This window comes from Sturnira hondurensis, unplaced genomic scaffold (genome assembly GCF_014824575.4).
Source record: "Sturnira hondurensis isolate 20B ecotype Veracruz unplaced genomic scaffold, ASM1482457v3 Scaffold0009314, whole genome shotgun sequence".
Taxonomy (NCBI): domain Eukaryota; kingdom Metazoa; phylum Chordata; class Mammalia; order Chiroptera; family Phyllostomidae; genus Sturnira; species Sturnira hondurensis.
Genome location: NW_028081945.1, coordinates 1,143,519 through 1,169,247, shown reverse-complemented (window position 1 = coordinate 1,169,247; position 25,729 = coordinate 1,143,519). Strand labels below are relative to the sequence as shown.

The window sequence follows — 25,729 nt, the reverse complement described above, 5'->3', positions numbered from 1 at the left end:
TATGTGCCTTACAGGTACCTCATTAAAAACTGGAATCGGACACAACAAAATGACATTTGCAGAATGTAACACTGCAGTGACAGTACTGAGACTGTTACAAACTCTTTGAGTATTAAATAGTTACAAATAATTAGATATAGAACATTCATCCAATAACAAAATAGCAAACAGCAGGTGGAAATTGATCCCATTCAATATTCAGAGATAAAGCTAACCATTCTTTCCATTATTTTCTGCAGATAAGTCTCCCTTTTATATTGAAATCTGCTGGGAATTAAATCCAGGTATTCTTCCAAACTATTGTATGAAGAGGATGCTGAAGGCCATCACTATACAGCACACTGCAACAGAAGGATTCTTCTGTTCACCAATTCTGGCACACTTCCAAAATATACCCAACAAACCAGATTTTTTTCCACTCAGGAAACTGGGTGCCAAAGATCAGAGAGAAGCACAGGCACATATTAGCAGCAAGATTACAGTCAACTGACTCTGAAAGTTGAAAATGGCAGACATAGTGGAGGCCAGGGAAGCCCCAGCCACATCACCCTTCCAGGCCCGGGTCAAAAAAGGCATGTCAAATAGTAAGCATTTATTGATGCTTACTCTGTGCTGCTTCATTCAATACTATTATAATCTAGCAAGCTATTCTCTTCAATTTATGGAGACTAGGATTAAGTAACTTTCCCCAGGTTAGAAAACTAAGTAATAGATAAGCCATCCTTCAAACCAAGACACAATACAAAGTCTGTTACATTTAGTTACGCATTACTCTAAAAAGAGAGACTTAAGCCCTGGCTGTTGTGGCTCAGTGGACTGAGTGCCAGCTGGTATACCAAAGGGTCACTGGTTCAATTCCCAGTCAGGAGACATGCCTGTGTTGTAGGTGAGTTCACCAGTAGAGGGTGTGTGAGGCAACCACACACTGAGTTTTCTCTCCCTCTTGTTCTCCTTCCCGTCTCCTCTGTACACATAAATAAAATCTTAAACAAGAGAGAGAGAGAGATTTAAAATAACTTACACTTTAGAAGAACTAAAGAAGCAGCCTGGCTGGTGTAGCTCAGTGGATTGAGCGCAGGCCTGCGAACCACAGGATCACGATTCGATTCCCAGTCAGGGCACATGCCTGGGTTGCAGGCCAGTTCCCAGCAGGGGACCCATGAGAGGCAACCATACATTGATATTTCTCTCCTTCTCTCCTTCCCTTCCTCTCTAAAGACAAATAAATAAAATCTTTAAAAAAAAGAAGAAGAATAACTAAAGAAGCCAAAAGAATGCACCACAGCAATGAAAAAAGGTGCATTGATGTGATACCTACCAGATGCTTTAGGAGGCAGAAAAACGGTACTCTTAACCTTGAAATGGGAAAGGAAACAGGCCTAGCAGACATGGGGAGAAGATGATAAAAGAGTTTCACAGAACACAAGAACCCCACAAGGAGAAAAAAAAGGGCAGAAAGGACAATGTAATTTTTTGGAAACTACAAATATTATCTGGCCATTGCTCCCCCCAAATTTTTGGTAAACTTTTTTAGGTATTAAGATAAGACAGTCAAATATTTACTTATAATATTTAATTTTAATATAAGCATACATTTATATCCATGTTATAAAATAATATTTAAAAAGATTGTTTTTCTCATGTTCACGAGGCTATTCTATTCAAATTATACACTCGCATCTTTGTTACACTGTACTGATAAATAAAGCCACTTCTTTAGTCTAAAAGTCAAGTTTTCCAAAATATAGCATCTTCATTTCCAGGTTTGAGATAAATTGCTGTCATTTTTATTTAAGTAAACATGATACTGCCACTGGAACTATTATCTATCGCAGATGCAAAATATTTATTCAAATCAGTTTTTCTATTTATTTCACATGCACACACAATCTGGAAAACATAATTACAAAATTGGGCCCTGGCTGGCGTAGCTCATTGGATTGAGTGCGAGCCTGGGAACCATATGATCGCGGTTCGATTCCCAGTCAGGGCACATGCCTGGGTTGCAGGCCAGTTCCCAGCGGGGGACTTACTAGAGGCAACCATACATTGATGTTTCTCTCCTTCTCTCCTTCCTTTCCTCTCTAAAGATAAATAAAATCTTAAAAAAAAATGGTGTTAAAATGCCTTTGTCTTTCTTACTACTTTCACTAGTAAATTCTAAAAATATTTGAAACTAAACACTGATTAAAAATCACATTAATTTATCATATTAACACGTCATCACAAAGAGTTCTTGGCTGTTCAAAATAAAGCCATTGAACTGGCTTTAAACATCTAACTTACTGAGATGTTTACAGTGCTTTTCTCTGGAGGATGATTTCTTAGGGAGATCTCTCACCTTACACTCCAGCAATCACAGTGCTCCTGGATTAACCCCTATCTGCAAGGGGCACTTGGCCCGGACCAGTGGTTCTCAAATTTGGCATATATCATAATCTCCCAAAAACCTCATTAAAGCACAGACTCCTGAGATCCATACCATGGTTTCTGATCCCATGGAATAGGGTGGAGTCTGAGAAGTAACTTTGTTTTTTTAAGAGAGAGAGGAAGGGAAGGGGAGGGAAAGGGAGGAAGAGGCAGGAAGAAAGAGACAGGCAGACAGACAGATATCGATCGGTTGCCTCCTTTATGTGTCCTGACCAGGGATCAAAACTGCAACCTCTTGGTGCAAGAGACAACACTCCAACCAACTGAGCCACCCGGCCAGGGGTAAGAAGTCACATTTTTGAAAAGTTACCAGGTGGTATCAATGTTGCTGGTCCAGATACCTCACTTTGAACCAGATTATGCTAAACCTTGTTCATTGTTTTCAGGGTTCGGATTTTACTCTCAGGCTATAGAAAGTCACTGAAAAGTTCAAGCAGCAAAACAATATTACAAGATTTGTGGTTTCTAAAATGTCACTCTGACAGCAACATGAAGACATAACATATTTCATGTATTCTAATATGTCTGGTTTTTACATGTATAATTTCTAATAGCAGGATGCAGTTTGCAATCAATGGTGTATCCTACTGTAGTTTAATGTAGTTTAAAGCCACTGTCATGCTACTGGGACAGTCCTGGGGCATCTGGGCTACTGGACACATCCTAGCTATGTAGCCAGGACCCTCCAGCTGTGAGTTTGCTGCCTGGTACCTTGAGCCAGTCCTTCATACTGGGTGTCTCCCAAGCGGAGCCTGGGCTGAGGGCCTGTGCCCTGATCTCCCAGAAGTGAGGACAGACCACATCTTCCACTTCAGGATGCGTTATGTTTTATTGTTTATGGTGACTCCCCTTCTTACCATCTGCTCACAACCTAAAGGATGAAAAAAATGATGATGTTCTAGTTATCTTAATATCCATCTATTAAGAATTTGAAGGAGGCACACAGGGCCTTTAAAGGGAATTTAAAGGACTGTTCCAGAAGCATGACAGTGGCAGTGAATTTTCTTTCTTAGTGGTAAATAAAATAATGGTGTGTATTATAATTCATAGGTGGCTAATTTACTGAAAAACAGTACATATTATTTCTTCTCATACAATGGTGCTGTAGAGGGAAAGTAGTTTTTATCCCCATTTTGGGACTATACAAGAGATCCACTCCCATTCCATAACAAACAGATATTAAACAGCAGGTCCAAAATTATAAACCCCAAAATGTTGACATATAAGCCAAACATCTTTCCTCTCACATGATACTGCTTACCATACAACCTGTCATTCGCTTGCCAGAGAGAAACAAAGGAGATGAGGGCAAATCGGAGCACCAGAACCATTGACAACAGAACCGAGAAAAGATTTTATGGGTATCAGGTGTAAAATACCAAATTTAAGAAATTAAGATGAATCGCTTTAAGATTTTTATTAAGAAACTATAAATAAATGAAAATCACCAAATGGACCACCTCCACACATGTAGAGATAAACTCAAACAGCAGTGTGGGAACACTGTCTCACACAGGGCTGCAAGGTGCAAAAGATGGGCACTGGTTTGAAGATTCACTTTACATTATAGTAGGTGATAACCTGATGTGAAGTTTGTATCAGGTGAGTTCAGGGCCTGGAGAGCCACCAGAATACCACCACCCCCTCAGCTTCCTTGTAAGAGACTATCAGAACCCCAGGACATTTCAGTAACAAACAGCAACAATTCTCAAAATACCCATAAACTTCATGCTTTTGATCACATTTGTTTGAAAAGGTGTGACTTTTTGAAATACCATTCTGTAGGCTGCCAAAATGATTTTTAATTTTAAAACTTAAAGGGAACAATTAAAATAGAAAATGTAACAAATATTATTTGGCATAAAATTTTACCTATTCCCACTCCCTCCTGCCAGTCTACTAATGGAAGACTCACTAAATCACGTGGGTCAGCACATTCTGGAAAGCACACTTACACCTCTACTTGGATTATTTAGATGTTCCAGTTCCTAGGAGAAGAATGTGCAAATATTCTTCTTCATCAAACAAATCTTCCTCACTAAAACAACAGAAAGTTCAGAGAAGTGAACTATCTGAGCTAATAATTATCCTGGGGCCCAGGCAGTTTTCATCTCTGAAAGGAATTCCAAGTATACTACTTAAATCTCATATCCAACTTTTGACTAGAAAAATCAGGTCAAGAGACTTAAAAAAGAGGTCATGAAGCTTTTTCTGCAACCATCATATGTTTAAAAAAATTGAATACCATGACTGATAAGGAAAAAGCTGACATGTTTCATGTCACCAGACATGAAACATGTAGGTGCTGTATTAAAGCTGCAAGCTGAACTCTAAGAACCTAAGAGAGCACATCAGAGTAACCAACAAGATATTTCTATTTTGCCTACTTGGTATTAGGTTCATTATAAATGTTTAAGTCTTGGACTGATTTGGGGAAAAGCATTTGTTTATTTATTTTTTTCTTTGCTTTGAGAGAGGAAGAGGGTAGGGGAAAAAGGGGGAGGGCATCAATGCGAGAGAAAAATATCAGTCAGTTGCCTCCAGGGTACACCCGACTGGGTTCCGAACCCAAAACCTAGGCATGCGCCCTGACAGAGGATGGAACCCACAACCTTTCAGTTTACAGGACAATGCTCCAACCAACTGAGCCACATCGGCCCAGATTGCAAAATCATTTAAATGTTAACAGCCAATAACAGCAGCAGTACATTCTGACAATTAAAACACTAAAAAAGCTACAGTGCTATTAAGTTTGACACAGCTCATGAGCAAAATAACCCAGAGTTAAAAGCAAGGCATATAGCTAAATTAACCCCTCTGTAAATAACTATTCCCACAACCAGACAAATGACAAGAGGTTCTAGGTAATGGCTAAATTGTGCTGGGTAAAACAACAGCAAAGCAACATTACTTGGGACTCCAGCTAGTGGCAATTAACAATCATTTTCAAGTCAAAGCAAATTCCCTTTAAAGGCCCTGTGTGCCTCCTTCAAATTCTTAATAGATGGATATTAAGATAACTAGAACATCATCATTTTTTTCATCCTTTAGGTTGTGAGCAGATGGTAAGAAGGGGAGTCACCATAAACAATAAAGCATAACGCATCCTGGAGTGGAAGATGTGGTCTGTCCTCGCTTCTAGGAGATCAGCCCAGGCTCCGCTTGGGAGACACCCAGTATGAAGGACTGGCTCAAGGAACCAGGCAACAAACTCACAGCCAGAGGGTCCTGGCTACATAGCTAGGGTGTGTCCAGTAGCCCAGATGCCCCAGGACTGTCTCAGTAGCACGACAGTGGCTGCTGCCTTTCCACCTGTTTCCCAGCTTTTCTGTTGTTCCACTGCCTACTTCAATCATTCCAATAAAGTTTATTTCTAGTTAAAAGAGCCACAGTCAGTTTGTATTGCTTGGAATGCAAAAGCCTGATAAGGCTTAATCATTACACAGTCTATATTTTTGTTAAAATTAAACAATTTTTGAAAACGTGTTTTGTTGTTTTACTTTGTTTTTAGTAACAAAATCATCTAACGTAGTAGAGACTTAGAAAATAGAGGTAACTACAATGAAGAAAGTGGCATCATTTACAATCCCACCACTCACAAAGAAACAACCAAAACCATTTGGGAGCACATCTTTTCAAGCTTTCTGCCAGAATGGACATTTTGAATCCCTATAAAAAAAGTGTGGATGCAATAACTCCACTGGAGAGCTTTGACATCATTAAGCCAGAGTGATCCCCTAATCCATCAAACAATGTACTTTCGAGAGTGAAAAGGCTTCCTTCCCTCCCTCCTCTATTTTCCCTCCTCAAGAAGACACGTAAATTGGAGCTATCCCAGGCAAATAAGTGTATAGTTGCCCTGCATACTAGAATAATGCAGCCTACTGATTCTGAAGCCCTACTTTGGAAATAGTTCTCTTCATCAGAAGAGGCTATGAATAATAAATTCTTACCTAGTATGATTTACCAATTGGCAAAAAGGGGAACAAGAAATAAACTTAAGTTTTAACTAACCAATCCAAACTTTTAATTAAAATTTTCAAAACAAGAAATTACACTTGAATTAGTATTAGCAAATACAAAATATAGATATCACTCCTTCCTTCTCAAGTTAGAAAAAATGTTGATACAATTTGACTTTGCACGGGAAGTAAGCCTACACCAAACGTTTTCCCAGAATTATCGAGGCACCACTGAAGCAGTAGGTCCAGTTTGTCACCCCACAAATAATACTTCTTTTGGGGGGTTCCCCGCTATAACTGAGCCAGGCCCCTTAAGAAGGTTGGAGGGAAAAGAGCCTGAACATCAAAATACATTGTTTCAAATATACTCTTAAGATTTGACAACGTGTGATGGGAAGACAGTAAAAACTAAAAACACAATTAACAAAATCTAGTTAGAGTCAGCTACAGAAAGAGTACTCTATAATATAAAGCAACAACAGAAAAAACTTTGAAGTATGAAAAACCATGGAACAGATTTAAATGCAGTGATACATGGTCATAAGAATTAGAAAGCTATAACTCCCTGAGATTAATTTTTTCTCCCCCCTCCCTTTTTTAAGAGAATAATTCTTTTCCTTTTCAAGATTTTACTTATTCATTTTTAGAGAGAGGGGAAGTGAAGGAGAGAGAGGGAGAGAACTATCAAGGTGTGGTTGCCTCTCGTGTGTCCCCTGCTGAGAACTGGCCTGCAACCCAGGCAGGTGTCCTGACTGGGAATCGAACTGCGGTTGTTGGGTTCGCAGGCCCATTTCTCAAGCCACTGAGCTACACTAGCCAGGGCCTTTCTCCCCCCTTTAAACTAGAAACCTTGCTTGTAGCCTTGGTCAGCAATCGCTCTTTATTTCCTCAGCTCTTTCCTTTGTATTCTTTCTTAAAAACGAACCCTGCTTTCATTTCGCATCTCCACCAATCATATTTTACCTACAGTAAAATAAGGTCAATCTCTACAGCAAATACACTGAACACAGACTAAAAAGGTCAGAAGTAAATAGCCTATAAACTTATGTTTATATTTTTATGGAGCAAGAGTGAATAATTTTCATATAGAAACAGTCCCACAAAGCAAAGGGTCACCAGTTAGAGCCCAGGTCCAGGTACATGCCTGGGTTGAGGGTTCGGTTCCCATCTGGGGAGCATAAAAGGGGCAACCAATTGGTGTTTCTCGCTCACACTGATGCTTCTCTCTCTCTCTTTTCCCCTAGCTTCTCTGCCTAAAAAAAAAAATTTAAGTTATTTAAACTGAGTCCCAAGAACACAGAAAAGGTATAAAAACATCATGCAAAGTGCCATATATTCTTCCTTGTTTATAATGTTCTTTACATACAAATCCTAGAAACCACAATCAGGCAGGAAGGGAGAGAGAGAGGAAAAAAATTTTAACTTTAGAAGACTAAACATAGACAAATAGGGTGAACTAACATCTGACCTTTGAACCCCACTTGTCCCTCAACTGAGAAAGATCTCTGGGCATTGACAAAGAATACTACTCCAAAAATACATTTTTCCCATGTGCTGTTTTTTAAATATGCTCTTGATTTATTGTAGGCCTTTATTTTTTTTAAGTTTTATTTATTTATTTTTAGAGAGAAGAGAAGGGAGGGAGGGAGAGAAACATCATTGTGTGGTTGCTTCTCCTGTGCTCCCTTCCCTACTGGGGACCTGGCCCACGACCAAGGCATGTGCCCTGACTGGGAAATGAACCGGTGGCCCTTTGTTTCACAGGCCAGCACTCAATCCACTGAGTCACACCAGCCAGGGCTATTGTAGGCCTTTAATTACCACAATGAAATTATTAACCTGATATTTACCAGATTATTTATTTATCAAATACTTTTACTATACATATTTACCAAATATTTAGCGAAGTGTTTCAGATGCTTAAAGTAGCCTTTGCCAAGAAGATTCCAGTTCATGGCCTGTAATGTTTTATTTTTATCATTTGTTTATTTGCCTCTTACAGAATGTTCAAGGACCATTTTGCCAAATTGGAGGAAGAGTTTAAGGGCAAAAAGATGTAAAAACTGTAAGTGAACGTACAAAATTGTCAGAATACAAAACAAATTAACTTTTAAAAAGAGATTGTGTGGTAAAGAAGGGATGTAAACTTTTTTGTGATTTTGCTTTTAAGAACTCTAATTCTAATATCAAAATTAGAGAATGACAAAATTAAGGTGCATAACAGGACTGTTGGGCTGAATTTGGACATCCCTTCTCTGCAGCATCTATCCAGATCATTTACTAAATGGGTTATCTTGTCCTAGACACTTTATGTATATGATCTCAGGTAAATTTCATGATTACCCAACTTGTATGAATCATTTTATATGCTGCATCCCACTTACCCAAAGTAAAACAATTCAGTGACCGGCTCATTTGAAAATCGGGCCTGATTACAAAGCATGTGATCATTTCTCTAAGCCAAATTCCCTCTTATAAAACAGTACCACCCACCACCTCCTGAGCATCCATTTTACATACATTATCTCCTTAAATCCTCACAATTCCCTGTGAGGTCTATTTTAAAAATCAGAAAAACTTATAGACTTAAAAGAAATTAGGTAGCTTGTCAGGATTTAGCTTCTGGTCCATGGCTCCAAAATCCATATATCCTTTCCAATATATCTTGCTGCTGCTTTCAGTTCCATAATTCTATAAACCTATCATCACCAGACAATCCCTTCCTTTATCGAAAATGGTGATTCTGTGCAGGATGAAGATGAAGTTAGTGGAGTTCCAGCCAAGATGGAGGCGTAAGTAGAAACCTTTTGCTTCTTCACACAATCAAAAGGAGGATAACAACCAATCTAAAATCAATAAACAACCAAAATCACCAGAAAATCAAACTGCATGGAACTCTGACAACCAAGGAATTAAAGAAAAAATCAACCGGAACAACCAGATGGGTAAGGAAACAGACCTTGGGGGCCAACTCAGAAAACCCCTGGAGACAGGCAGACCCTGGGGGCGGGGCTGGCTGCCAAGCTCTGGGCTGTGTAGGAGGGGCTGACTTAAGGGGAAAACTGAGATTCAGAGCTGACTGTGGACTACAGCTGGGGTTGTCCCAGTGGGAGAAACTCCCAGTCTCACATGAGTCCACTGGAAAATGTGCTAGAGACCAGCATGCAAGCCACACTGTTCTCTCTCTGGCCCCTCCCCCACAGCACAGCAAGGAGGGTCGCCTTGCCTGGGTGAATACCTGAGGCCCTGCCCCCTTACAACCTATCAGCTGTGCCAAGACAAGGAAATATGGCCAAAATGAAAGAATACAGCAAAGCCTCAGAAAGAGAACTAAGCAAGGAGGAGATTGCCAACCCACCTGATGGAGAATTTAAAGCCCTGGCAATCAATATGCTCACAGATCTGATTGAGCTTGGTGGAAAAATGAAAAAACAACTGAAGGATAAACCAAAGTGAAACAAAGTAGAATACTCAGGGAACCAACAGTGACAGGAAGGAAACCAAGACTCAAAGCAATGATTTGGAACAAAAGGAAAAAATAAACATCAATCCAGAAGAAAAGGAGAAAAAAGAATTCAAAAAAGTGAAAAGAGTCTTACAAACCTCTAGGACAACCTGAAACACTCCAATATCAGAATTATAGTGGAGTCAGAAGGAGAAGAACAACAGCAAGAAACTGAAAACTTATTTGAACAAATAATGAAGGAGAAGTTCCCTAATCTGGTGAAGGAAATTGACTTCTAGGAAGTCCAGGAAGCCCAGAGAGAGTCCCAGCGAGGTTGGACCCAAAGAGGAACACACCAAGGCACACCATCATTAAGTTATCCAAGATTAAAGGTAAAGAGAGAATCCTAAAAGAAGCAGTGAAAATGAGACAGTTACCTACAAAGGAGTTCCCATAAGACTATTATCAGCTGATTTCTCAAAAGAAACCTTGCAGGCAAGAAGGGGCTGGAAAAAAGTATTTGAAGTCTTGAGAGGCAAGGACCTACATCCAAGAGTGCTCTATGCAGCCAAGCTTTCCTTTAGGATGGAAGGGCAGATAAAGTGCTTCCCAGATAAGGTCAAGTTAAAGGAGTTCATCATCACCAAGCCCTTATTATATGAAATTCTAAAGGGACTTATATAAGAAAAAGAAGATAAAAAATGTGAACAGTAAAATGTCAACAAACTCACCACTATCAACAAATGAACCTAAAAGAAAAGAAAAACCATGAAAACAAAAACTAAGCAAACAACTAGAACAGGACCAGAATCAGAGAAATGGACATCACATGGAGGGATTTCACTAGGAAAGGGGAAGGGAGGAATAGGGGGGAAAGGTATAGGGAAGAAAAAGCATAATTAGTCAGCATAAAATAGATGGGCAAAGATAAAAAATGATATAGGAAACAGAGGACTCAAAGAACTTATATGTACAACCCATGGACATGAAGGAAGTGGGGGGGGGGCAGAATGCTGAAGTGGGAATAAAGGGGGAAAAATTGGAAAAACTGTAATAGCATCATCAATAAAAAAATATTTTAAAAAAAAGATCAAGTTAGACATGATCTTTTGTTTCCACTGCAACTCTCCTCCCTCCCTTCACACTGCTCCCAGCATTATGACCAGACAACTTCCCAAGAATGTACATTTTCAATCATTCCCTCTATAACCCCTTCAAGCAGATAAATGGAAAAGCTTAAAAATATTAAAAGGAAATCCGCCCCCCCCAGGAAATGGTCATCAGGACTACTGTCAACAGTCTGTCATATTCTGCATAACCTTACTCCAAACCCAAAGGCTAAATCTTTAAATTTTTAAAGTAAAAAGTTAAATATTTCCCACCATCATTTCCAACTGGTACCATTATCACCTGGCTGAGGATGGAAAACATTTCTAGGTCTGGTATTTCATCTATAAAATAAACAACATGATCTTGAATGGCCCTTCCATTTTAGAGATCTAAGTTACCTGATGTACAACCCCCTCTTCCTCTGTCTGCTTCTAAAGGAAGAGAATGGACATTTACTGGGCAAGGCATAGGGTGTAGTAGATAAATAGTATATATATATAGCAAAGTAACCACAGTATATATATAGCAAAGTAACCATTTTTAGGTACTACTGTATACACAAAGATCTACTCACAGGCACACACACAAATTCTAATTTGAAACAAGCAACAAAAAACAATCCAGAGCTTGTGCTTTGCCAACCCAAAACGAATGATCTATTCTCAGCTCAAATCCACTTGAGAGAGGACTGAGACTGGTCTTCAGCAGCCACCTATACAGCAAAACAGCCACTGGGCTCACCAGTGAGTCTTAACAGCGCGTTGGGTCTCCTATTTGTAAAGTGCCCTTTGGCTTGACTGAAGCTGCAAATTCAGTGCGAGGACAGAAAGCTATGAAGGCTTACAGCTGGACAAGAGAGTAGTATTTCAAATACGTAATTCTACTTCTGTATTTTTACCTATTCTGATAAGAAGGTATGGCCAAGGCTCAAAAAGCCTGGACATCTTTACATTCATTCTAATCATAATTTTCCAAGCCTGGATGAGTCATTTTACAGGTCAGCAACGGAGACAGAAGCAAAGTTGACAGGATTAAAATTAAAATCCTAAATTTACTTGTGAAACCATCTTAGATAATAAATGGTGAATTTAGGTCTGTGAACAAAGTTGAGAATTTTAAAATACACTCAGAATTTGAAGAAAGGTACAGAATTTTCTATTTTAATTACAAAGAATATATTATCTCTAAATTACAGCCCATTTAATAATTATCTGTAGTTCAGCACATAACCTAAATATAAATGTGAGAACTGGCACAAACAAAATTTTCTCAATTCAGTCTAGGAGCTCTGCTAGTATTCTGGCTGCTGGCATCACTCAGATGCAAGGGAAAGAAAACTAGACAAATGGGTAGCTTACACTGAAGCCCCAACTCTGCCATTCGTTAGCTCTGTGTGCCTCCAAGGCTCCAGGGCTCAGGGCTCAGGGGCAATTCAAACATCAGGTAGGTATTTCTAGAAGGACAGTACTACCAAAAAGAAGCTGCTCAGTGAAAGTAATGGGAGTCCTTTAAGGTTTCTGAGCCCAGGCAGGCTGGTTAAAACAGCTACAATAACAATTATTTAGCAAAGTTTTTCAAAAGAGAGTGATACAAGAAAATACTGTCCAGTATTTTCAGTGGGTGGTGGGGGACGACAATTTTTTCCTGGAGAATATGTCCACACCAATTGGGAAGTCAAAAGTCTTTATTCAAATAATCATTTGTACCTACTATGTAGGCTAGATGATGTACTAGGCACCAGGAACATGAAGAGAGATAAAATACTTTGTTTCTCATGGTCTACTGACAGGCAGCTTCTCAGCACAGATTTATAAATGGCATACTGGGAGGCAAAACACAGAAGGGCCCTCTGCAGGATAGGGAGGCTCAAAGCTGAGAAAGTGAGGTCCAGGCAGAGGGAAGAGCCTGTCATGAAGGCTGACAGGACCAGCGGTGGTGGATCCGTAGGAGCTCCAGATTAAGAGCACCAGACTGTGGAGGACCTTCTTAAGCTATAGTGCGAGTCTCTTTGAGGAACAGTGTTCCTGAAGGCGGTACTAAGGGCAAAGGGGAGAGGTTAGTGGCAGTCAGGAAAGAGACTAAGCAGCACTGGAGCTCAGAGGTGAGGAATAGCTGAATAAAAGCCTTACAACAAAGTCAGATGAGAGCAGACAGGTCTGTAAAGGACTTGTGCAAAGGAATCAACAGGCCTAGTGATCAAGAAGATGAGAACTAAAAGGAAAAATAAGATAATGCTGAGGCTTTGAATCCATGGAGTTACATTCACTTTCTAAAATTAAAATAAGCAGAATGAGAAAGTTTTAGAGGGAGTAGAGCCTACCCAGTCAAGGTGGGCCTCACTATTACAGAGCCTGCAGGTGAGAATAACACGAACAAGAAGTCTGGCAGACAGATGACCACAGCTCCACCAGCTGCTGCAAAGAAAAGCTTGAAAGTTACAAACACACATCAGCAAAACCCTCACTATTTGCTAAACTAAGATTAGGGGACTTCCTTCTATCCTTATATAGACTTTACAAAGTTTCCTGTTAGTTTCTACTATCTTTAAAAGATATTTAAGATGTTCATTTAAAGCCAGAGAGGCAGGCTATACAAGGATAATTTTTGTCCTGGGCCCAGAACCCCTAAGGGTAGCCATAAACCAAAAGAACTGTTTATTCTCTCTCCCACTCCCCTTCTACATACAACTCCCCCTACAAGAGATTGGCCATATAACCAATCTATCAGCACAGTCAGGAAAGACTAAAGGAAATAATGAATTTGGTTTTAGGGCAGGTTAAATTTGAGGACTCAAAAGAATTTAGGTAGTGATGTAAAGTAGGCAGCTAGATAATCTGTAGCTCAAAATAAAGAGTTGGGAGATACAAATTTGGAGTCTCATCAGCACACAAATGGTATTCAACACCATGGAAATGAAAAAAGTGCATATAAGAACAGCAGGCCAAGAACAGCAGGCCTAGAACAGAGACCCTGGCGGGGGAGGTGCTGACATTTAGATAAAAGACCAGCAAAGAAACTGAGAAGGATCACTTTTAGTGCTTCATCTTTTGTCCCAAATTCTTCCTTAACCAAAGATATAGACCTTTTGTATCAAACATATCTACACATTTTAGAACCAGGTATTTTTCAATACTAAAGCTACAAAGTTTACCAATTTTGACAGGCATCTAGTAAGTGAAGGTAATCTTTCACATGCCTAGAACAGTCCCGGGTAAGGGGTAAGACTGCACATCAGTACATCTGCTGCTGAAGGACATTTCCAGACAGAGGAGGCTTCTCCCTTTATGTGAATCGTTCACAATTGAAATACCCTCAGAATCAGCTAGGTGAGCATACAGCATTAAGATACATAACAATAAATTTTGGGTTCTGGTTCTACTGGAGTGGGCCCAAGTCTCCCTTACGGGCATTCAAATTCAGTGTTTTGTAGAGAAAACAGAAGCGCCCAGTACTTGCAGTACCGTGTGAGCTGGCAATCAAAACTCTATGTCTCCACGGGCTCATAACTACAGCACAAGGCTGCATGCTAACAAAGTTTTCTTTTATTGTGTATCACCAAAGTCTTTCTTCTTGAAAGCAAACCAAAGAGGACAGCTAGATCAGGAGTGGAACCATAGAAATGAAGAACACATGGAGGGTTAGCAACAGGGGGGTGGGAGGAGGAGAAGGGGGGAGAAGGCACAGAAAATAGCATAGATGGTGGGTAGAGAATAGACAGGGGGGAGGGCGAGAATAGTGGGGGAAATATAGAATCCAAAGAACTTGAGACACGTGGTTATAAACTAAGGGGGGGAGAATGGTGGGGGAGGGAGTGTGCAGGTGGAGGGGATTGAAGGGGGGGAATAGAACAACTGTAATGGTATAATCAATAAAATATATTTTTTAAAAACTACTATATTATTTAAAATACTAGTACTAGTACAATTTAAAATAAGCCTTCTCGATGTTCTTAAAGGAGAGAAAAAAAACTGGTCAAATCAATCCCTTTGTGCAATGCTCCAATACTCTAAATTTCAATCCTACCTGGAACCTTAGATAAATCACATCACCATTTGGGGTACCAAAGTTTTCATTGTGTATAAGACAAGAGTGGGAGACAAACTGAACCTCCCAGTTCAAGTCTTGCTATGGTGTTTTTATCATCCTATTCCTCTACATATGTCTGGTCAAAAGAACTAGTTAAATGCTTTAGATTAGTTTATAAAAATGAATCATTATAACTGAATTGTTGTAGGCTGAATGGAAGAGGGCAAAGGGGACAAAGAATTGGGACAACTGTGATAGAATAAAGAATAAAAAAAAGAACCAAACTGCAGCATTCAGAAATGTACTTTTACTTTCTACAATCTCAAATATATTAAAGTTTGACGGAAAATAAGAATTTTGACAATGTGGTGATTCCTCCAACATTCTTTTCAACAGTATGACTTGGAATTATTATGACACATGACGTATAAATCTTCCATTTCTTTATATAAGCTCTTGTTTCCCACGTGCCTCTAAAAGCTTAACCATATCACAGAGCTAAGTGTTTTCCTGGTGTTTAAAAACACATATTTTGTTTTTATAGACCCTTAAATGCAAACACTGCAAGAAAAGCAACACTGATGTGCTGCACCACTGGGGAAAAGGCTGCGCTGGGCTTACTGGGGATCACAGTGTCAGTCACTAAATGGTAACTTCACATGTGGAGATACACCAGTTTTACTTTACACACATACATGGCATGATGCCACGGAACTGATGATGGGGAATTTTAGGTCAAAAGTACAGAAAGTACCCAATCAAAGCAGGTAACCAGACAGAATTTCATCTTTAAAAAATCTAACTTCGTAGATCCACTTTTAAAACATTAAGTTTTGAAGAAATTTCTTGGAAAGTGCTTGATTTACATTTATCTAAAAATATTCTACAAATAGATCCACTGTAATAATCTTGTCCTGAGAATCAGAAGGCCTTTTTAATGTTCTCTACAAAACCTGTGATTTCATTAAACAACTGGGTAGGTGAACAGCAGGTAAGTTTTATTTATTGCTATGATAATCAGCTCAATTTTCATCACCAGCCATTAAATAGTTTATAGTAACTCTGAGAGAAGCAGGGAATAACAGCTGTATTTTTCTTCAGGGCAGGTGGACTGCTGCTAAGCAGCGCCTAAGCAGCCCCTGGAAACCTGACTGACATTAGGGCAGAACAGCAGCAGAAGCTACTCAGGGGCACAAGCAGGGAAGGAACAGGAAGGAAGGATGAGCCACCAGACATTGCACAACCCACTGCAAACATTTTGACTTGTTTACTTTGAAATAAATATTTGCATCTATATTGAAATGGACTTGTACCAAGATATCACCACAGCAGTAAATCAATACAGCAGTAAATCAATACACTCTTTCGCTCTAACTACAAAAGCCCAGACAGTCCTAAACTGAGGAGAAAATCACATACAACAGACCAAGGTGTTTATTATATCAAAGGCAGCCAAGGATTCCTCTAAAGAAGTCTTTCATTTATTCAAACACCAACTGTCAAATTATAACTGAAAACCCAGAAAAACTAAAGCATTATTTTAATCTCTTAAGAAAATAAAAAGCCCTAGCTGGTGTAGCTCAGTGGATTGAGCACGGGCCTGCAAACCAAAAGATCGCAGTTCGATTCCCAGTCAGGGCACATGCCTGGGTTGCAGGCCAGCAGGGGCCAGTTCCCAGCAGGGGATGCACCAAAAAGCAACCATACATTGATATTTCAATCCTTCCCTTCCCTTCTAAAGATAAATAAAAATTTTTAAAAAAATAAAATAAAAAGGATTGAGCTGAACAACAAAAATTTTTTCTTTCACAATTCTATGTTTAGTGCCATCAGACTTCCCTTTCAATAAATAGATATAACAACATTCAACCTAACTGTGAACCTCTTTGGGCCCACATTAAAGAGGCTCCTCCTGCAGGCTAAGCACTACCCTGGCCCCCAAAACAAGATGTCCTGGCTGGTGAAAGGGACAAGAACTGGTTTTCAAGTCAGTTTTTGTGTGTGTGCACACAAAAGAACTGATTTTGCATTTTGTGTGTGTGTGCACACTGGCTAAAATAGATATAAGAACTAAGCGAGAATAATCTGTAACCACGCATGTTGTGTGTGTAGTGAATACCATAAACTATAACTCATCTACTTATCTTTATTTCTTTAATAAGATATAATACACTTAGAAATCTATCTCATCTTATCTCTTCCTTTAAAACCAAAGATTTAGAAAACTAAATTGTTTTTACAATTAACAGACACTGCTAAATTAGCAGAACATTAAAAAGACTTAAAATTCAGTTAAGTAGAGTGATGGTAGATAATTAGTGGCATTCTTCTCCTCTTTTAAAGGGGAAAAACAACTTTACCAAAGAACAAATAACTAGAGAATACAATTCCTTTCAAATTACCAATTTGAGTTAAAATAAAGGAAATAAAACCATTTAATATTGTCAGCATAGGAAGAGAGCTACAGTAAAAAATGGAATAGATAGCTCTTAGGAAAGAAAAAAACGAAGAAAAAATACTATTATAACTGAAAAAAGGTTAAAACAACAAGAGTTATTTTAGACATTCTTGTCTGAAAATAAAGTTCAGTGTCTTTTAAATTTTAAATTACCATTAAATTAAATTAAATTTCAAATTTAAATTTTGTTCTACAGTCGTGTAGCCATATTTTTTTTTAATTTTATTTATTTATCTTTAGAGGGGAAGGGAAGGAGAGAGGAAGGAAACATCAATGTATGGTTGCTTCTCGTGCATCCCCTGCCAGGAACTGGCCTGCAACCCAGGAATGTGCCCTGACTGGGAATTGAACCACGATCGTGTGGTTTGCAGGCCTGCGCTCAATTCACTGAGCTACGCCAGCCAGGGCATGTAGCCATATTTTAAATGCTCAGTAAACCATGCCTATTTTATGGATCCTTCTAGATCATTGCAGAAAGTCTATTGTACAGCACTGGCCTAGAATATTTTAAACAATCTATATAAGTGATACTTCATATATTAGAGGAAACACTTTTATAGCAAAATTGTTGACAGAAAATTTTGAGACAAACGTTTCAAATTATTAACTATAAATCAGAAATCCTGTCATGATTATCATACATAACATAAAAAAATATACTGAAGGCTCAATAAGCCAATCACCTGTCTTTAGAAAGGAACATCTCTACCCATCTAAACAAACAAGGGAGCACCCTCTTTTTAAAGCCTTGGAGAGAAATATATTTCATACCCTCTCTTGATAATCTTTTTCAATGTTTAATATAGCATCAAGGAATTCATCTGCCCACTGTCATTCAAATGGTAAATACTGTCATAATTTCCCAGCCATTGCTAGAGCAAATAAGTAACATTCTGTCGCCAACTGCAGCATATGACACAACCCATCTATTCTAGAGGGGAAAATGCATTTCTTTAGACTTTCTTAAGACCTTACTTTATGCCTATAGGAGCATGCGCACATTCTAAACATGGGCATAACATCTTCCTTCAATGGCTCTTGGTAAATTTCAGCATAAAGTTCAAAATCTAAACACTAAATCCTTACCACCAGAGCACAACATCTCTCTCTCTCTCACACGTATTTTTCCATCCTTTCCCCCACCTCTATCCCCGTCTTAGGGAATTTCGCTCTCTTACATGCTGTTTTCCTCAGCCAGCAATGGCTACCTGAGGATGCAGACTTTAGATCCCAGTACTCCGGCTGTGCAAGGCACACTCCTGACTCCCCCACCCAACCCCAAAATCTAGCAATAAAAATATATTTTGCCAAAAGGAAGATTATGACTAAAAAGGTGACTAAATTTTGCAATAAAGTCAGTAAATACTTAACATCCACAAAACCCTGTTTTAATAAGGGAGGTTGGAGAATATTAATTCCTGCACATCTTTCATAAAAAAGGAAACTATGTTTAACGTTTTGTCATCTGTCTGAAGTTCGCCATGTAACTTCTTGAAATCCCCAACAAAATTAAGATTTATTAGCATAAACACTAAATGTACCTTAGGAGGTTCCTAATGCTTGCCTGAAAACAAGAACCTACTGTGTCTCATGTCTTGTTAAAGCTGACTATATGGACTTCGCTTTCACTTATTTATACATGCCCTATGAAACAATGAAGGTACCACAGTAACATTTGGCTTTACTACAGGGAAGAGCTAAGGAGCAGAAGGACTAGTAAGTCAACACTGTCTAGCATATTGTTCGACGTTATGTTTACGATATTCAAAAAGAGAGTATTCTGAGAACCCCAACTGAGGGTAAAAGCAGAAAGGCCCTCTACACACTGCCTGTGAGAGTGCAAAGCTGTGCCTTCCTGGAGGAACTTTAATACTCATCAAAAGCCTTACATGTTGGCTTTGCAAGTGATTGCATTTCTAAGACCAAGCTCATAAAATTATGGTGTATGTATCCATAGCATAGACTCAGTACTGTGCAGCCTTTAAAAATGATACTATTTTTATTCCCAGTCAGAGCACATGCCTGGGCTGCAGGCTGGGTCCCTGCAGGCCAACTCCCAGCAGGGGACGCACGAAAGGCAACCATACATTGATGTTTCTCTCCTTCCCCTCTAAAGATAAATAAATAAATAAATAATCTTTTAAAAAAATACTATTTTTAAAATAATGCTATAGATTATTTAATAAGAAAAATTGGGCATGCTAAATGTAAAAACCAATTACAAAGTAATCTGTCAGTACGATACTGGATTTTCTTGTTGGTGATGATAAGTACATCTGCTCTATTTTTATATATCTCCTCCACTGAAACAAAAAAATTAAAAAATTAAAAATTAATGATGACTGCTTTTGTGTTCTTTTCATCTGAATTTTCTAAAATGAATTAACATATCTTCTGAGATATGTGAAAAAGGTTATGTCAAATAATCATAATTCAGTTAGAGAAAAGGCTTGGTTCTCCTACAGAAACTAGTATATTTTCTTCTTATAGATAATAAGAGCAATGTTACTTTTTTCTTTAGTCTGGCTGTCAGGAAACTTAAAGCCAAACTTGAGAGTCACCTTTAGTAGCCGTAGTAAAGACCACATATCTGGGGGTGCACCTGGCTCTCCTCCATCATGACCTTCTACCCTGACCTGCATTTTCTCTGACCCTTTCTCTATTGCACTGGAGGTAGTGTTCTAACTGGACTCAAAATTTTTAATGTGGAGAGGGCTGTGGGAGAGGAGGGAAAAGAAAGACAGAAAAAAGGAAAAGGAGAAAGAGAATGAGGTGGCAGCTGTGCAAACAGAACACTGTTCCACTTCTGTAAGTTTCAGATTTTTTACTAAAGTTTAAGTTCTACCACAAGCGGTATTTAATAAATATTCATATAATAAATAAATAAAAATAACAACTATCTAGTTTAAGAAATTAGTATTTTGGGGGGCCGTTCCTTTTCCACACAGTTAATATCTTACTAAAGATGTCGACCTTAGCATGTGGTTATTGAAGTGGTCATCACTAGTGTTTTTGCATGTTTAAAATGTCAAAAACACCCAGAGATACATTCCTTAGCATGACAAAATTTGACTTGTATGCCTTCAGTCTATAGCTATCGCTTAGTACTCCCAGGATTTGAAATTCCTTTATAGTTAAGTCTGCACAGGATGATCACTTACAAACTATGACATCAATGTGCTCCAGCACAGCAGAAAAATGTTACATGACCTGAATGTGGATAGCAGGTACTCGGCCTGTGTGGCTTTTTGTTTTGGTTTAATTTGCACCATCATTTAAAATAAGAGAGATCTGACATTAAAAAAAAAAAAACAAAACACCAAACCCTTCAACTTCTAAAAATCACAAGAGCTGGCAAAAACTTGGCCTGTATTCAACATGACTAATCAGCAGCTACCTCTTTAAATGGAGCTGTGGTTTCCAGTTGTCGAGAGTCTCCACCTGGACCTTGCTACCCATTTAAGTGGCCTTTAGTGGGCAAGATGTTTGTAACCCCTTCACCACAGCTCTAGTCTTCATGTAAGCTCCCCCAAAATGCAGTTACTGGTTATGTCTAATTCTTTCAAGGAGTACAAAGGGCCTCCCACTATGAAGTGCCCATGATACAGGGCCTCTGCACTCACAGAGGTAAGCCACCCACCAAAGCCTCTTCTTTAAAGATCCTATGCTTTCTGTGCTTCTTTTGCAGTTCCCTAAATTCCAAACCACTGCACTGCTAGCAAATAGCAACTGCTGATAAATGCTGGATGGATGGACAGATGATGAATGGATGACAAATGTAATCTACAGTAAAATTAGTCTTAACTCCTTCCAGCTACTTGCAAATAAAGAATTATCTTATAAAGAATATCTGCAATATGATTGTTATAACTAGTTATTTTTGTCCTGACTGGGTAGCTCAGTTAGTTAGAGCACTGTTCCATACACCAAAAGGCTGCGGGTTTGATCCCCTGTCAAGACACACACTTGGGTTGCAGGTTCAATCCCCCACAAGAACACAGATGGGAGGCAACCAATTGATGTTTCTCTCTCTCTCCCTCAAAATCAGTAAACATATCCTCCAGTGAGGATTTCCTAAAAAGTAGAGCTTTTTATTGTACAACAGTCATTATTATTCTTATAATAACTGCTCACATTTGTTCAAAACTTCCCTGATCTACCATTTGGGGGAAGGGGGGTGCGCTCCCAGTAAAAAGTGCATGCCACTGTTGATACACTGTGTCGGCCAAAAAGTTCATTCGGTCTATGTAAATATAAAACATTTTCCATTTTCACTAACAATTTTATTGAACAACATATTCACCATTTTGTTTCACTACCTTCTGCTATCTTTCAAGCAACCTAGTATTTCCATCTTCTCAAAACTTTGTATCTTTTTGAGCAAAGAACTGTTCCAGGTACCCTTTGCAGTCTTCCAGGGAATTGAAATTTTTTCCATTAAGACAATTTTGTACAGACCAAATAAGTGAAAATCCAAAGATGCAGTGCCTGATGAATACAATAGATTAATCAGAATTTCCCAGCCAAGCTGTAACAGTTTTCGCCTGGTCATCAAGGAAACATGCAGTCTTGCATTTTCCTGATGTAAGATTATGTGTTTTCTGATGGCTAATTCCAGACACTTGTCATCAAGTGCTGCTTTAAGTTGGTCTAATTGGAAGCAGTACTTAGGAAGTAATCATTTGGCTTTCCAAAAGGATCTCACGATAGAGGACTCCCTCCAGTCCCACCATATACACAACATCACCTTCTTTGGATGAAGACCACCCTTTGGTATGGTTGGTGGTGCTTCATTTCATTGCCCCACAATCTATTCCTTTCCACATTATTGTAAAGTATCCACTTTTCATCACCCATCACAATTTGTTTAATAAATGGAATGTTTTCATTATGTTCAGAGAATCACACGTGGAAATACCACGAAGGTTTTTTTCACTTAACTTACATGGATCCCAACATCAAAGCAATTAGGATAACAAAGCAGGTGCAAATGATTTTCAAGACTTGATTTGGGTGTTTTGAGTATGTCGGCTATCTCCCTTGTGGTAGAATGTTGGTTGTTCTCAATTAATGTCTCATTTGATCGCTATCAACTTCAACTGGTCTACCCAACCATGGAGCATCGTCCAGCAAGAAATCTCCAGCATGAAATTTCACAAACCACTTTTGATACATTTGATCAGTCACAGCACCTTCTCCATACACTACACAAATCATTTTTTGCGTTCCAGTTGTGTTTTTACCTTTCTTGAGTTAATAAAGCAAAACATGCCAAATGTTGCATACTTTCTTCCATCTTCAATATTAAATGTCTACACAAAAATTCACCAATTTTGGTAATTTTTTAAATGCACACTGATACGATATAATACAATAGCCATCACAATACAATCTATAAAAACTGTTTTGAATTAAGTTAAAGACAACTAAGTGTTTACTAGAGCCATCTCACAGGGGAAACCAAATGAACTTTTTGGCCAACTCAATACAAAATGATCTTAGGTGACACTGGGGCTTGGTACTGAATTAAAATTAATAACATACTGAGAAAGTTAGTTCTTTCCCAAGGTTCTTTCCATTGAGTATATCAAAGAACAAGTCTCACTTTGGTGCTGACACATTTTTAAGCTCCTTCATGAGACTTGCCAGTTTAATTTCCCTTTAAAACAGAGGGGCATATGGCTCAAGCCTGAAGCCTTTATCAGACAACAGAATCTAGACAGGATTTAACAGTAATTCTTTCTAAAGGCAAGTGATACTGACTCTTCAGTTCTGACAGGGATACAAATACTCGTTTTTTAAAACATAACTTTGAAAGGCTTTCTAAGGGGGATACTGCCACCATGCAGGGGCGGTGCAGAATCACTTCCTAAGTCACATAAACGTCTAACCACTGCGCTGTGCTGTACACCTGAAACTAATACAGTACTAAATTCAACTGCAATTAAGAAAACAGGGCACTATAAAAGTTTGTGTTGGTACACTTTTCCACAATTAAAGGTAAATAAAAAAGCAAGATATTAAGTAAATTAACAGCAGATGAGGTCCAGCTATGACAACAGCACCAAGGTAATACACTAAATCCTGACACTTGGGAAATACATGGCTGTGGCATGATAGTACTAGTTTGGCACAGAGGCATGAAGTGTTCAAATTTACTTTAATTCCATTTTATATTAAAACAACATATGTACATATAAATGTATATATATGTACATTGTACATAAAAATATATGTAATGAACTGTGAATTTTTTGTGACAGAAAAACCTAAAATGTGTACCCTGAACACTTTCTAACAGTTAAATTAGCCTATGACTATAATTGACCACATCTGATTTTATATATAGACTATTTATGACTACATCTGGCTATAATTTATTAATCTATGCCAATACCATAAAAAGAGATGACTTCCTATACTGAAAAAGTCTTACCATAAAGTTCATAATTTGTAAGCTGCAAATGATTATATAAAATAAAAATATTTTGTGAGAAAAACACTTCTTTATTTAAGATCCTAAGTTGGGGCTAATAATAAGTAAACCAGTGAGTGAACCATATGTCATTGATACTCCTCACTGTCAAACAGCAGCTGTGACAAATGCTACAAAGGAGAGGTACATGTCTCTGTAAGGGCTTGTAGTAGGCGTAATTTGACCTAGGCAGGGCTTCCTTGTGATCAGAAGGGTGTCAACATCAAAACAACAGGTAGGAGAGACACGGTTGGTCGGAGGACTCTGAGACTGGGCTAGAGAGTTTGGATGCTCACTGGCAGGGATATGGAGTTCACCTTTATGCCACGAACAACAGGAGGACAGCCAAAGGGCTTCAAAGCAGAGTGACCTGTGCCCTGAAAGTTTGCTCTGGCTGCAATGTGGCAACCCACCAAAGAGGAATCAGAAAACAGGAGAAAAAATTAAACTGATAACAAAGAAAATAATTGAGAAACTCCTGCACCCAGAATAAATGATGACCCACAGAAAGGAAACTCAAGTAACTGTCCAGTTTTTTAAACTGAAATGAAAAGATAACACACTTTTATTTAGATATAAAAATTTCAGAGACTACTTCCATCAAGATGGAGGCATAGGTGGAAACACTGTGCCTTCTCCCACAGCCAAGTTTGAATACAACAAAGGTTTGGAGAACAAGGACACACCCAAAGACCAGAAAACTGAATTATACGAAAGTCCGAAAACTACAAACCATTCAACGGGGATGGTAAGAGAGGCGGAGCCAGCAGCAGAGCAGGGTCGGGCGGGACAGATTCCCCCAGACCTAGGGGCACAGGCAGCCAGGAACCAGTCGGGGTGTGGGGCAGACTGACCAAGGTCGCACATTTGTGCACAGTGAGACGGACCACGCAGGCCCCAGGGGGCAAACCCAATGGTGGAGGGCTGACGGCGGTGGCACATTCACGTGCAGTGGAACGAAATGCGTGGGCCTGGTGATGGTGGTGGCCGCGGCGGCAGGCGGCAGACCGGACACAAAGTTCCTCTTTGACCCCGCCCCCACATACAACGTCACAACCCAGCGACTTAGTTGCCCTGCTCTACTGAACACTTTAGGGCTCCGATCCTGCTACGGAACAGGCATGAACAACCCAAAAGATAGCGCAAGAAGAACTCAAAGTCCCAGAGCCGATAACTCTAAGCGACCAATAGATTGCCAGCCTCTCAGAAGCACAATTCAAGACACTGTTTATCAGGATGCTCACAGAACTGGTGGATTATAGTCACAAATTAGAGGAACATATGAAGGCTAAACTAATTGAAATGAAGGGAGATGTCCAGGAAACCAATAGCGATGGAAAGGAAACTGGGACTCAAATCAATGGAATGGACCAGAAGGAAGAACAAAACATCCAACCAGAAAAGAATGAAGAAATGGGAATTCAAAAAAATGAGGAGAGGCTTAGGAACCTCCAGGACATCTTTAAACGTTCCAACATCTGGATTATAGGGGTACCAGAAGGGGGAAAGAAACAGCCACCAGTGGAAAACTTATTTGAACAAATAATAAAAGAGAACTTCCCCAGTCTGGCAAAGGAAATAGACTTCCAGGAAATCCAGGAAGGTCAGAGAGTCCCAAGGAAGTTGGACCCAAGAAGGAACACACCAAGGCACATCATAATTACATTAGCCAAGGCTAAGATGAAGGAGAGAATCCTAGAAGCAGCAAGAGATAAGGGGACAGTCACCTACAAAGGAGTACTCATCAGACTGTCAGCGGATTTCTCAAAAGAGACCTTACAGGCAAGAAGGGGCTGGAAAGAAGTATTCCAAGTCATGAAATC

General features: G+C 39.1%; 1 protein-coding gene and 1 pseudogene across 6 annotated transcripts in view; both read right to left on the bottom strand.

Moving 5' to 3' along the window:
- SRPK2 (SRSF protein kinase 2) overlaps positions 1-25,729 on the bottom strand; it is a 253,160-nt gene that overhangs the window by 112,638 nt on the left and 114,793 nt on the right. The window lies entirely within an intron of this gene.
- Positions 160-566, bottom strand: LOC118994430 (protein kish-A-like; annotated as a pseudogene).